This window comes from Elaeis guineensis, chromosome 2 (genome assembly GCF_000442705.2).
Source record: "Elaeis guineensis isolate ETL-2024a chromosome 2, EG11, whole genome shotgun sequence".
NCBI lineage: Eukaryota > Viridiplantae > Streptophyta > Magnoliopsida > Arecales > Arecaceae > Elaeis > Elaeis guineensis.
Genome location: NC_025994.2, coordinates 94328904 through 94343738, shown reverse-complemented (window position 1 = coordinate 94343738; position 14835 = coordinate 94328904).

The window sequence follows — 14835 nt, the reverse complement described above, 5'->3', positions numbered from 1 at the left end:
TCTACTGTTCCCTTCTCCGATCCAACCCTCTATGCAAGCCCACCCAAACCCTATCCCTAACCCGAGCCATATGCTGCCTAACCCTAACCCGACGCCTAATCTTAATCCTTATCCTAACCCTAACCCTCAACAAAAGCTAACCATAACCCTTACCTTAACCCAAACCATAACCAGCCCCTGACCCTAACCCTAACCCTAACCCTAGCCGGATAACTAACCTAGACCTCTAGCCCTAACTCTAACCCTAGCCGGACCTCTGGCCCTGAGCCTAACACCAAACGGACTTCAATAACCTATTAATCTAAATATCCAGAACCCGATTCTTGCACACGCTAACCCGGCAATTCGAATCCAAACATCTTGGATCCACTAACTTGTTAACCCAATAACCCATGGCCCATTTGCTGTACCCATTAGCCCCTGATTGTGGATCCAAACGTGGTCCATTTCTAAACCCATTAACCCGTATGTTGCTTTTCTCCTCTTAACTCATCCATCTCTTTCTACTAATCGAACCCTTAACCTGATCCACGAAAACACGTGCATATTTTTTTTCTATGTTCACTGAAAGGCTGCTTCTACTCAGCAGCAACCGTGACTCTTTTTTTCTCTCTTAGGCAGATGGTGAGGAAGGCTACCATAGCATGGCAGCAACCCTCTATTCGTTCTTTTTTCTATTCATTGGAAGGCTATAGAATGCTAGCAGTAATTGTGACATTTTTTTTCTTCATGTGGACGTTGAGCAAGATTGCTATAACATGGCAGCAAAGCCTTTGTCCCTTTCCTCCCTCATATGATGTTTCTGAATAAAAGAGTGGAAGGCTGTCGAAACATAGGTAGCAACCTCCTCCATTCTTAATAAAGAACATAATGTTGTTTCTGATACTACAATAAAAAAGCTTCAGATTAAACTGAAGAGGGAAAAGCAGACAAGAAAAATAAAAAAAATATGTTGGAACTCACCTTCTCTAGCTCTCTTTCCTCGATTTTTTATTTACTGTCACCCTCTTCAATCCTTCTAATCATTAATAAACCTGATCAAAAATAAAAGAAAAAGCAATCAAAGATAGAATCCAACCAAAAAAAAGGCCGACCTCACCTTCCTTATTTAGCTTTGAACTCCTTCACTAAAATCTCCGCAACCGCCACTAAAATCCCTTCGAATCATCATATTTTCACTTTTTTTTCCGTACATCCACACACCGACGCATCACTGCCCTCTTAAACAACACCACACTCTTCTTAACCCTATGCTAAATAGGCAGGAAACACAGTCATATGCCCCATTCCTCTTTTTTTTTTTTGCGTGTGCCTCTCTACTAACAAGGAGTGGCATGGGAGAGGAGAGCTCCCGCACACCAAGCCGACCAATCCAGACCTTTCCTGCATGCATCTCTCTTGTGATAAGGGAAAGATCTTGGAGTTTTAGATGATTAGAGTATGCAAAAATTTTTAGATTACTTTAACCTAGCAGAAGCATATATGAAAAACTATTTTTCATATAAGTATGCAGATCTAAAATTTAAATCACCTACGGATCTTTAACATACTGAAATAAATTCATTATAATAGATCTGAAATCAATAAATCATAGAAGAAAGATCAATTACCTGAATCACTATCCTTCTTCTTACTCGGATCGAATCCGATGGATGCCCAAGGTTTCTATCGGAGCCACGCACATGTCCGATCTCTGCTGGTATTCACGCGAAGCTGATCGTAAATTGAAACACCAAGGCATCCAGAGTGCTAGTTTTCTTGTAAGCTTTGTTCTTTGGCTTGGATCTTAATCTTCTTTTAGAATTCGAAGAAGAAAAGCTAGTCAAACTCTTCGCACAGATCTGACGGGATCTTTTCAGGATGCCAAGAAGAAGAAAAAAATCTTTTTTCTTCTCTTTCTCTCTTTCTAAACTCTCTTTAGAACAAATCTAATCTAGGAAGAGGTGGGGCATGAAGAGGAAAAAGGCAGAAGGGGCGTTGAGATGAGATGCGGCAAGGAGCATTTTGATGAGTTCTTCACGCATGCCCTTCACCCTATCTCTTTTATTTTATCACACAAAACCAACCTCAACACCCTAAACAGATAGGAACTAATCCAAATCAAATTTGAATTGGTTTGAATTAATTCTTATCAGCAAAGGAGTCCCAACAAGAAGGGGAGGCACCAACTTGCGCCTCCTCTTCCTTTCACATGCATGAAAAGAAGGGGCATGACTTTCAGCGCCCCTCTCTCCTCTTGGTCAGCCAAATAGAGAGAGAATCCTAGTGAACATGGGCTTAGACAATCAATTTTGATTTGGTTTCTAATTGGATTCAATTTGATTCCAATTAGAATTCGATTCGAATTAAATTTGAAAAGGCTGTCAATCCTAATCTAATTAAGATTGAAATCTAAGTCCAACTTTGATAATTAAACTCAATTAGCCTTAAATTAAGTCAAATCTAATTAAATTAAATCTGATGTATATTAATTAGGATTTGATCCATAATTTAATTAGACCTAATTATATTGCAACACTTATAATTAAGTCCCTTATGCTAACAATTAGCAGTTACTAAATTTATAGTTTTTACAAATTGATCCAAATCATCAATCCAATTGATAATTTGATTATGATACAAGCTATTCATCAGATTAAACTTGTTTAATATATGACTCTTCAGATTCTATTCTGTCTGATAGTGAGACATACCATGATTTTCATAACAGTATCATCGAAACTCCTTTCGATGGGCTAGAACGATTCCAACTCAACCCAACAAGAATCGCTGATCCAAAAACAAGCTTAATGAGTTTTTACAATCCACCAGTGATACTTAGTAGCATATAGTAGTAATCCAGCAGAACAGAAAATTTGAACTCATAGGTATAGTTACTGTGTGATCAGTTCTTCTATCAAGAATCTTGACAGGATGCAGATCATGGAAACTCGTTAAACCCCAAGGATCCGTCATATGCAGGACTTAATTAGCTTGAGTCTAATCATGAATCTCATGAAAATTTTTTTCCATTATCACATTGCTGTGGCCACAGACTTAAGGACTCAGCCTTTTAGGTCGCATATGACTACTTCTTAACTATTAAGGCCGATAGATCTCCTATAAGTGTACATCCTACTCCTACAGCGAACATACTGCAGCCAACGAACACCGTAAGGCCTTGAATGGCTAGGGACCATGTTTATATATTGTCAAATTACAGCAATCCCATTGTGAGCAGTCGAGGCACCGCAGGTCAAAAAAACTACTCACACAACTATAGTATCGAGATAGTCACTGACGAGTGAGTAGACATCCAAATGACTCCTCGTTCTTGATCACGTTCGGTACCGTTATTCTGTAACAACTACTTATACTCTCGCTTCAGTGTTCCTATACTATAGACTCGAGACTCGTCTATCCGAAAGAGAAGCGATCCATGCATCAATCTTGACGGATCAATCACCATCCCCGTGATATTCCAACGATTAGGAGCAATTCAAGAGTTAATCTATATATATCTTAAATTCTCAACTCTTGAGAATTTATGTCATTATCTATTAACTCTTTGAACGATTCACAGACACATTACATATGAATGAATAAGAAAAATATTTATTTTATTAATTTTAATAAATTAAGTATAAAAATATTTTTTAAAATTAATACAATGTGCTTGCCAACAATTGACTTCTAGGTCATATATCTAACAAAAGAGATAGGAGAGTAGAGTCAGCCGTCTGCAGCATCTGATCTGTCCAATTCAAGCCGCTGCCTTTTTTTTAGATAGAACATTTTTTTTTCTTTTTTTTCTACATGCTAGATGCACGCCATCTATCCTCCTGGTTATGCGACACATGAAATCGTGGATAAGCGATACTTATCGCATTGAGAAGATGGTTTCCCAACTTTAATGTATTCTATATATATTTCTCTAGAACAGGATAATTTCATAAATAAATTGACTCCGCGAGGCAATTAGATCATGAAGTATTGTGTTGGTTGGGATTGAGAAGCGACTATTCTATCAATTATTTTAAACAGCTACCAAGTGATGAATCAAGGCATCTTCTCCATCTGTTTATTTATTTATTTATTTATTTTATTTTTCGATGCTCAAAGCAATTGCTGTATATGCCTCTACTATGATTTTGCATGAAATTAAATAAATATTATTGAACATGTGGCAAACGGAAAGTTCTGCATTTGTTAGGCCTAACAATCACATTTGTTCTGCATTATGATTTCACATCTCTTTCTCATCTGTATGTTTTGCATGTGTTTAGCGTAAGATCACAAGCAAATTTGGGTGGTCCAGAAGAAACGGATGTTCTATACGTCGCACATTGTTTTCCCTTTTATGATGCGAAGGCAAAGTTTGATGGTCCATGTGCTGATATTTTACGTAAATATAGTCTGCCATTAATCTGCATAATTAATAGGACATGCATGTTCCGTACATGCTTGTGTTTGCCGGCTATCCTCGACGAAGAAGTTGGTCAAGCGGTTGTAATAAAATGAATCATTAATGCTGAAATGCCAACATACCGGCCTTCAAAATGCTCGTTCTGAGTGTAATTAAAAGCTTTACCCGTCATGCAACTACATTTGTCCCCATCCTGGGCGAAAATATTCGTAGTCTAAATAAATCATGTTGTTTTGAAAATAAATACCATCTTCTAGCCAAATAATCCCCCAGCAACCCTTTCAGACAAGAAGTTGTTGACCCAAAGAATGACTGAAAAAACCATCATCACTCAACACGCTTGGTTCCTATGATCATAATTTCGGTTCTTTATTTTTTTATGAATATGATGGGTATTCTTTTTCATTTTCTTTTTTTAATTATTTTTTTCAGGTTGTAAGAGCTGTCTTGTCAACGGTTCGGTCAATTTAGTCTGCAATTGTCCTACCTCAGTCTTGCCCGCACCGGACACCCCGCTTTATACAAGTGGAACTCTTTAGGCAGGCAAAAAACTGATGACCGAATGGAAACGGAGTGCTAGTGTCTGGAGTCCTAACCATACTTCTTTCCCATTCATTCTCTAGGCTTCAGATCTGGCTTTGGATAGGGATCTGCGATTTTTGACACCACCATCCTGGAGGCAACGTTGAGGACCACTTCAGGTGTCACCTATGCACTCAACTCCGTTGAATGGATGGATCTAGATGCAGTGGTGGGGGTGCTGGTGCTCATTATCTCTTATAGAACATTTGGCATATGGTAAGAGAGAATACCTCTTTCTTTGCTAGGTATGTTTACAGTGAGGCAAATGGGCTGCTGATTGGGTAGCCTTCTTTGTCATCGAGTACTTCATCAAGATGCTATAGATTGTGGTTGTTCCGAGGACCTTCAAGGATATTGTATTTTTCAAATTTTTTGAATATATTTAGAAGGTATTTGGTTGGGACAATTGAGATCTGAAATGAAAATCGGAATAGATGACTCTCATTCTAGCTATTTGGTTGGGAAGAGTCCCATTCCGATTTTCTTTCTAGAGAGGAATGGGAATAGTTCAATTCTTTTGTAGCTGAATCCGAACCATCTCCAGAAGAGTCAAAATCTCATTCCACCGAAATGAGATAAAATTAAAAAAAAAAAAAAAAAAAACACCTATCGATGATGGGGTTTTCTGGAAGGCGTCAGTGCCAATCATGCGGCGGGGACCTCGTCGGTGATGGTGACCATGGGGATGGAGTCGAGGAGGGTGTCAGCGAGGTCGAAAACCAGGTTAGTGACGCTGGGGCCAGAGGTGGCAGATGTCGGAGTGGCCGGTGGAGCGGACGTAGCGGGAGGCAGCGAAGACCTCGTCCTGCTCATGGCGGAGGAGGTGGTTGATAATAGAGGGAGAGCAGGTGAGGGCCTGGTGGATCTCTATGGAGGTGCCACCGGGGTAGGTGAAGACATTGGTGATGCCCTCGCGCTCGAGGGCTTCGACGAGGATATCCGCACCCTTGCGGCGCTCATCAGAGAAGAAGCGGCGGAGAGGGGAGGGGGTGGCAGTGGAGGGGGTGGGGGAGGCACGGGAGATGCCTGGGGCTGGGGAGGGGAGGCAAGGGAGATTGGTGGCGCCAAAGCCAGGGGAGGGGAGGGGCGCAGAGGGAGTTTGGTGGCGTCGGAATCCGGAGATGGGAGGGGAAGGAGTTTGGTGGTCACACAGAGCCAGATGCGGCGCGGACGATGGTGGGGCGGGGCCGCGGCGGGGGTAGCACGGTCGCAGGAGGAGGGGGTGTCTGCGGCGGAGAAGAAGAAGCGCGAAGGGCGTGCCTTTCTTCCTTCATCTCTCTTCTTTTTTTCTTTCATTTTTTTTTCTATTTTTATTTTTTCTTTCACTTTCTTTTCTATTTTTCATAAAATTATTTATATTTTATATTTTATTTTATAAAATATTTCATCTCTTATTATTATGTTTAATTTTTATTTAATATTAATTTTTAAAATAATTAATTTTTAAAAATTTTAATTAAGAATAAAAATAAAAATTTGAGTTGATTCGGATTTTTGTCCTTATATAAATCAAGCAACAATAATGAAAATCATTCATTCTGATTCCGATTTCGATTTCGATTACGAACCAAATGCTTCAAGAGATTAAACAATTTCAATTTATTTTAATTTTTATTTTAATTTTAATTCTGATTCCAAACCAAACATCTTTTTATATTAGAATGGTATGAAGCACCTTCGTATAAAAAAAAAAAAAAAAAAATCCCCATAGATTTTTTTTCCCACGGGATCCTCTAATTCTCTCACTTTCCTATTCCTCCTGCCTCCCTCTCTCCATTTCTTCTGTTCTACTGTAGGAATACCAAAGTAGGCTTTGAAATTTATAAGTTCCTTTCATCCCACCTCCTCTTCTCCCCTCCCCTCACCCTTTTCCTCTCTATGTGTGGGATCGGAACAAGTAAAATACAACAAAAGTGTAGCTGTTAGGATGTTAGAATTTTAGAGGAAAAATTTAAAGTTTTTCTTCCCTTCAAAATCTTTTAAAAATTTTATTATATTTTTAGTCCCACATTATAAAAAAGCAAATATATCTATATGTTTATTTGACATCTTTCCTTGCTTACCTTTACTTGGGCATTAGATGAAAATGGGTTTTACACCACACATACATGCGATCAACTCGGCTCACAGGTGCATGATGGTGTGATAATTCGCATATTATTTTTATCATATGTTATATAATCACTTTCTTTCGAGGTTAAACGGTCGATTGTTCTCTTGATCAAGATGTATTCTATTTTATCGGTTTCTTCTCTTGGTGGCCAACCAGTCAAATGAGTTCTGCTTATTGGCTTCTTCTCGCAGTCCATAAAAAAGCCACGAGTTTTGATCTATGGAGTATTTAAAATCGGCATTATCACTTTCACTCTTTCTCCAAGAGCACTCTTCTACAAACTCTTTTTCTCCTTTAGTGATTTCTTCACCCTTTCTTTCTTATTTGCTTGCTGAGTAAAAAAGGATTGTCAGCCCTCGTCATGCTTCTAAAAAGAATATCCCGACCTGTTAGGGAATGCCCACCGACCGACCGACCGGCTGTCGGAGGGTCCGACCGACCGGCGGCCCGACCGACCGACCGACCGTCGGTGGCCCGACCGACCGACTGACGGTCCAGCCGCCTCCGACCGACGACTCCGACTGGCCGATAGACCGACCGATCGTCGGTCCGGGCGACCGACTGACGGATGCCATCAGCGGCTAACCGCCGGCCGTCCAACGGCCCATCGCCGACTGGGGGTATGTCGGGCGTATCCATCCCGACCGACTGAACCCCGAGGTTCGATGGCCGACTCACATGAAGCTCGCCGACCGATGGAGGGGCCCGACACCACTCGGTTGGCTACCGACCTTAGGTCGGTCGGCCCCTCCAACCACCGTACAGCCGCCAGACGTTGTCAGCTCTGACACGGACGTGCTGCGCAGTTACCTAGGGGCATTGTCCCGCCGAGAGCCGGGTCAACCCTGGTGATTGGACGGCCACACGGCGACATGACGTTTTCACGACGACTCTGACAATCCACAGTGAGTTGACAGTTCCTCACTTGTCCGCGCCATTAATGACGACGCCATACCTAGCTCCACTATATATATCGGGGAAGGCAACAGTGCAAAGGATCGATCCGCCCGTCTCTCCCACATACACAGGCTTGCTCCTCTCCCTCTCTCTCTCTTTCTCAGAGCTCTCTGTCTGCATTTCACTGTTGCCCAGTCACCTCTCTGACTTGACCGTCGGAGGGTCCCCGCCGGAGCCGCCTCCGGTCAGTGCGGACTTCCTTTTGCAGGTGCACGCTCCCCGGCGATCGGACGACGAGGCGATTGGCCGCAACAGATTGGCACGCCAGGAAGGGGGGACAGCATGACAAAGACAAGAGCTCAACGATCGAGAGTCACTGGGTCGGCCAGGTGCTCTTCCCGCCGAGAAGAGGCCTCACCGCCCCCACCGGCGGCGGAGCCTAGCTCTCCGCGCCCCGCGGTGACCACGGAGGCCCAGATTGCGGCCATCGTACGGCAGATGACCGTACCGACCGACGCAGTCAAAAGCCTCCAACAGCAACCGGCGGCCCGACCTATGCCTTCCAGGAGCAGCCGCCGACGGCCGCGCCGACCCCTGTTGCCTCCATGCGAGCGCTCCCAACAGCGCTCCCACGGAGAGGAGGAGGGACGACCACGGCGCGACGACCGACGGTCCCAGCGGCCCTCTCCTTCCCCGTTGGAACGGGCAAGGAAGGAGAAGCGGCCGCGCACACCGTCGGCCTCCCTTTCAGAATCTTCCGGAGGCTCCACCCCTGGGGTCTCCCAGCATCGACGAGCGGACGACTACGAGCGACGGTTCGAGGAAATCGACCGCCGACTCGCCCAACTGCAGACGGACGGTCAGAAGTCTTCGAACGACGTCGACTTCCAGACCGCCCAACCTCTCTCCCGACTGGTCCTCGACGAGCCGATTCCCAGTCGGTTCAAGATACCGCACGTGGAGCCATACGACGGCTCCACCGACCCAGTCGACCACCTCGAGAGCTACAAAGCTCTCATGACGATTCAAGGGGCAACCGACGCTCTTTTCTGCATCGGCTTCCCCGCCACGCTCCGCAAGGCTGCCAGGGCTTGGTACTCCGGTCTTCGATCGGGCAGTATCCATTCCTTCGCGCAGCTCGAGCACTCGTTCGTGGCCCATTTCAGCACTAGCCGAAAGCCGCCGCGAACGTCGGACAGCCTTTTCTCCCTCAAGCAGAGGAAAAAACGAGACGCTCCGACACTTCGTGGCACGATTCAATGCGGCCACGCTCGAGGTCCGGGACCTCAACGAAGACATGGCTGTTTCAGCCATGAAGCGGGGCCTGAGGTCGTCCCGATTTACTTATTCTCTGGACAAGACCCTCCCCCGAACATATGCCGAGCTACTGGAGCGCGCATACAAGTATATGCGCACGGACGAAGGAGCATCCGACCGACGCTTGGCCGAGCCCAGGGGTCCGAAGGAGAAGCGAAGAAAAGGTCGGGAGCCCGCCGAACCAAGCAGGCCCCCGACCAATAGTCGGCTTTCTCCACCCCGACAGATCCAAAAATCGCCCCGACGACAGACTCCGAGGCCGGTGCGTCCCAGGTATGACTCCTACACTCCTCTCTCCGCTCCCCGTGCGCAGATCCTGATGGAGATCGAGGGAGAAGAATACCTGCGACGGCCTCCGCCTCTGAAGGCAAAGGGCCTCGACCATCGGAAGTACTGCCGGTTCCATCGGAGCCATGGCCACGACACCGAGCGGTGCATCCAGTTGAAGGATGAGATCGAAAATCTCATCCGTCGGGGGTATCTCGGTAAATTTCGGAAGGGTCCGCCGACCCAACCGATTGCCGAACGATGCCCCCAGCCGACTGAAGAGGCGCCGACTAACCAACCGACGGCCGGAGTCATCAACATGATCTCCAAGCGGCTGGGACAGGGGACGTCAGCAGGAGAGGAGCCGACGAAAAGGCCACGCCCAGACGACGTAATCACCTTCACAGAAGATGATGTTTGGGGCATCCAGACTCCCCACGACGACGCTGTTGTTGTGTCGGCGACAATAGCCAATTATGATGTAAAACGAATTTTTGTTGATAATGGAAGTTCGACAAATGTTTTGTTTTACTCGACCTTCTCCCGAATGCGACTGTCAACTGACTGACTCAAAAGGATCCCTGTGCCCCTGATCGGCTTTGCCGGAGACACCGTCACGACAGAGGGGGAAATTATCCTGCCCGTGACGGTCGGTACCGAACCACGGCAAAGCACGGTCTCCCTCACTTTCGCGGTCGTCCAAGTTCCTTCGGCCTACAACGCCATACTTGGGCGACCCGGACTGAACGCCCTCAAGGCGATCGTCTCGACGTACCATCTCCTTGTTCGATTCTCGACCAAAAATGGAGTCGGTGAGATGCGCGGAGATCAACAGCTCGCCCGGCGATGCTTCCAAATCTCCGCTCAAAGCGACGAGACGAAGGATCCTCTGACAATCGACAAACTGGACCAAAGGGAGGAGGAAGAGCGGGGTTCGCCCGCCGAGCAGCTCGAGGCGATCCCGATTGGAGAAAGTCCCGACAGGAAGGTTTGGGTCGGGTCTCAATTGCCCGACGCCGAACGACGCCGACTGGCGGAGCTGCTGACGGCCAATGCCGACATATTTGCTTGGTCAGCAGCGGATATGTCGGGCATCCCTCCGGAAACGATTACTCACCGACTCAACATCGACCCGACGATGAAGCCGGTGAGGCAGAAGAAAAGATCCTTCGCCCCCGAGAGGCAGAGGGCCATCGACGAAGAAGTGGACAAGCTACTCGAAGCAGGCTTCATTCGGAAATCCACGTATCCCGACTGGCTCGCCAATGTCGTCATGGTCGAGAAAGCCAACGGGAAGTGGAGGATCTGCATCGACTATACCGACCTCAACAGAGCCTGCCCAAAGGATAGCTTCCCGCTTCCGAAGATCGACCAGCTGGTGGATGCGACGTCCGAATTTCGACTGCTCAGCTTCATGGACGCCTTCGTCGGGTACAACCAGATCTGGATGGTGCCTGAAGACGAGGAGCACACCGCGTTCGTAACTCCCAAGGGCCTCTACTGTTATCGGGTGATGCCCTTCGGATTGAAGAACGCCGGCGCCACCTACCAGCGACTCGTCAATAAGGTCTTCAAAGACCAGATCGGGCATAACATGGAAGTGTACGTGGACGACATGCTGGTAAAGAGCACGCAGATCCCGGACCATGTTCAGGATCTCGAGGAGACCTTCCGCACCCTTCGACGACACCGAATGAAGCTCAACCCGACCAAATGTGCTTTCGGGGTGACCTCAGGGAAGTTCCTCGGATTCCTCATTTCTTAGAGAGGGATCGAGGCCAACCCTGAGAAGATAAAGGCAATCCTCGACATGCGTCATTCGAACACCAAGAAGGAGGTCCAACAGCTGAACGGAAGAATCGTCGCTCTTAACCGATTCATTTCCCGGTCGGCTGAAAGGTGCCTCCCGTTCTTCAAAATTCTGCGTCAAGCGAACGGCTTTTCTTGATCGGATGAGTGCGAACAGGCCTTCGAAGACCTGAAAAGGTACCTGGCTTCCCCACCGCTGCTCGTAAAGCCGCAGGTCAGGGAGACCTTGTATCTCTACTTGGCTACATCTTCCGAGGCGATCAGCTCGGTGCTTGTTCGGGAAAACGAGTGTCGAACTCATCAGCCCATCTACTACACCAGCAAAGTGCTCCACGGTGCCGAAGCCAGATACTCGGAGACGGAAAAGATGGTTTTCGCCCTGACCGTCTCCGCGCAACGGCTTCGACCGTACTTCCAGGCCCATGCCATCGTGGTACTCACCAACCAGCCCCTGAGGGAGTACTGCACCGGCCCGACACATCTGGACGACTCGCTAAGTGGGCAATGAAGCTTAGCGAGTTCGACATTCAATACCGACCAAGGCCTGCCTGAAGGCCCAGGTCTTGGCCGACTTCATCGCCGAATGCCCGACGACCGACCAAGGGTCGGGAGCTGAAGACCCGGGACGAGATACGGTCTCTGAGCCAGATCCGATCTCCACCTGGGTACTCCACATCGACGGAGCCTCGAACGCTCAGGAAAGCGGGGCCGGGCTCCTGCTCACAAATTCGATGGGGTGGTCACCGAATACGCCCTCCGGTTCGACTTCAAGGCCTCCAACAATCAAGCCGAATACGAGGCACTCCTCGCCGGCTTGAGGATGGCGAAGGAGCTGGGCATCGACAGCCTCCGGGCATTCTCCGACTCTCAGCTGATCGTGGGGCAGGTCAAGGGCGACTTCGAGGTGCGAGATCCGACCATGATCAAGTATCTTCAGAAGGTGAAGGACCTCGTGGCACGCCTCGAGTATTTCGAGATCTCCCACATCCCCAGGATGGAGAATGCCCGCGTCGATGCTCTCTCCAGATTGGCAACGTCGGCCTATGACTCTTTGGGTCGGACGTTCGTCGAAAACCTCCAGCAGCCGAGCATCGATCGGGTCGAAGAAGTACAGCAGCTAACGTCCGAACCGAGTTGGATGGACCCGATCGCCCAGTACCTGACCGACGGGATCAGCCCGAAGATCCTGCGGAGGCCAAGCGACTCCGATGGACGGCGTCGCAGTATGTGATCATGGACGGCCGACTCTACAAAAGGTCGTTCTCCCTCCCTCTGCTCAGGTGCTTGGGGCCGACCGACGCCGACTACGCTCTCCGAGAGGTTCACGAAGGAATTTGTGGGAACCACTTGGGGGGCAAGTCCTTAGCCTTCAAGGTCTTGCGACAAGGCTACTACTGGCCGACCATGAAGAAGGATGCGGCAGAGTTGGTCCGAAGGTGCGAGCCATGCCAAAAGTATGCCAATATTCAGCACCAACCGGCCAGCCAGATCGCTCCCATTGTCGCTCCGTGGCCCTTCGCCCAGTGGGGAGTCGATATTCTCGGCCCATTCCCACCGGCGTCGGGCCAGAGGAAGTTCATCGTTGTCGCCATCGACTACTTCACGAAGTGGGTCGAGGCCGAGCCCTTGGCGCAGATCACCGAGCGAAAATGGAGGACTTCATCCAAAAGTCCATCATCTTCAGGTTCGGATTGCCGCACACCATCATCACCGACAACGGACGGCAATTCGACAACCGAGACTTCAGAGACTTCTGCACCAGATTCCACATCCGCCACCGACTAACTTCAGTCGGGCACCCCAGTCCAACGGTGAGGTTGAGGTGACCAACCGAACCTGCTCCATGGACTCAAGACCCGACTGAACGAAGCCAAAGGTCTCTGGGTCGACGAGCTGGGCTCCGTTCTGTGGGCTTACCGAACGACCCCCCGCGTCCCGACCGGGGAGTCGCCGTTCAGTTTGGCCTACGGAACAGAAGCTATGATCCCGCTCGAGATTGGCCTACCATCTTCGAGGGTCGAGCAGTACCAAGAGCCGACAACTCCGAAAGTCGGAGGGCCGACCTAGACCTCCTCCCCGAACTGCGAGATGAGGCTCAAATCCGAATGGCTTCATACCGACAGAGGGTCGCCCGGTACTACAACGCCAAGGTCAGACCAAAGCTCTTCAGGCCTGGCGACCTAGTCTTGAGGAGGCAGAGTGTCGAAGCCCTTGGACCAAGGGAAGCTGGCTCCCAACTGGGAAGGACCCTACAAGGTTGCTGACACCTTCGGGCCGAGAGCCTATCGGCTGGAGACCCTTGAGGGGAAACCCATTCCCCGGACTTGGAACGCCGACAACTTGAAGCTGTATTACCAGTGAATTTTGAAATTCACTAGGCGGAATACAAGTTCAGTTTGAAATCTCGGAGTCTTAAAATCTTCGACTAGTGATCGGCGCTCAGCCACAGCGTATCGACGTGGACTTAGCACCGACGACGCGTCGGACTCTTGCGAGCACCGACGCATCTTACTAACAGGAGTCGACACTCCTTCGACGACTCGTCGGACCTTCACAAGGGCCGACGGACTCTTACAAACGGGAGTTACACTCCTTCGACTTTCGGCAACACATCCGCCCCTGACAAAGGCCGATGCAGCTGTTGCGACGGGAGTTCATACTCCTTCTACGGTCGAATTTTCGGGCAGAATCCATCGGCCGACAGGTCGATCGGGCCCCGACCGAAGAAAGGCTAAAAGCCCACGCGACTATTGTCGCGACTTCCGACCAGGCTACGGCCGGTCGAGGGATATTCGGCTTACCACCGTCTATCACACGACGCGACCTTAGTCGCACCCACGACTTGCCGACCGACCTACGGCCGGCTGAACGACATTCGGTTTGCCACCGTCTGTCAAAGACAGAGAACCCGACGCAAGAGCATGGGGACCCGACTTACTATCGTTCCCCGACACTGCGCCGGACGACGATCGACTAAATGCATCTATGGAAGTCCGGCTACCGAACCTTTGCTAGGTTCGGTCGGCTCCCGACTCAATAGATGCGCCCGACTGACGACTTCGACTATTGGAAGCCGACCTAAAGTCGGGACCCATTCTACTTTCGGGGCTGCGCAAGTTGTCGGAGTCCTACCGACTCACGTGAGTTAGTGGCTTGCTTAAGTTAGCAACTAAAGTTCGACATCACAGCTATAGTCGGCATTACAAACAGGAAGAAAGAAGTCTCATTCATTGATGAAAAGAAATTACAAAGTCGGGTCGACGCCCGATTACATTATTTTCAAAAAGTACAGATGGTCGGCAGGACGATCATCCATCCTAGTCGATCTCTTCGACCGACGGAGGATCGGGGATGATTGGCGTCTCGGCCATTAGCAGCGCTGGGTCGGCCGCCGAAGGATGGGCTTCAGTCGGCGAAGGAACTTCGGTCGGCACTTGCTCCGGGA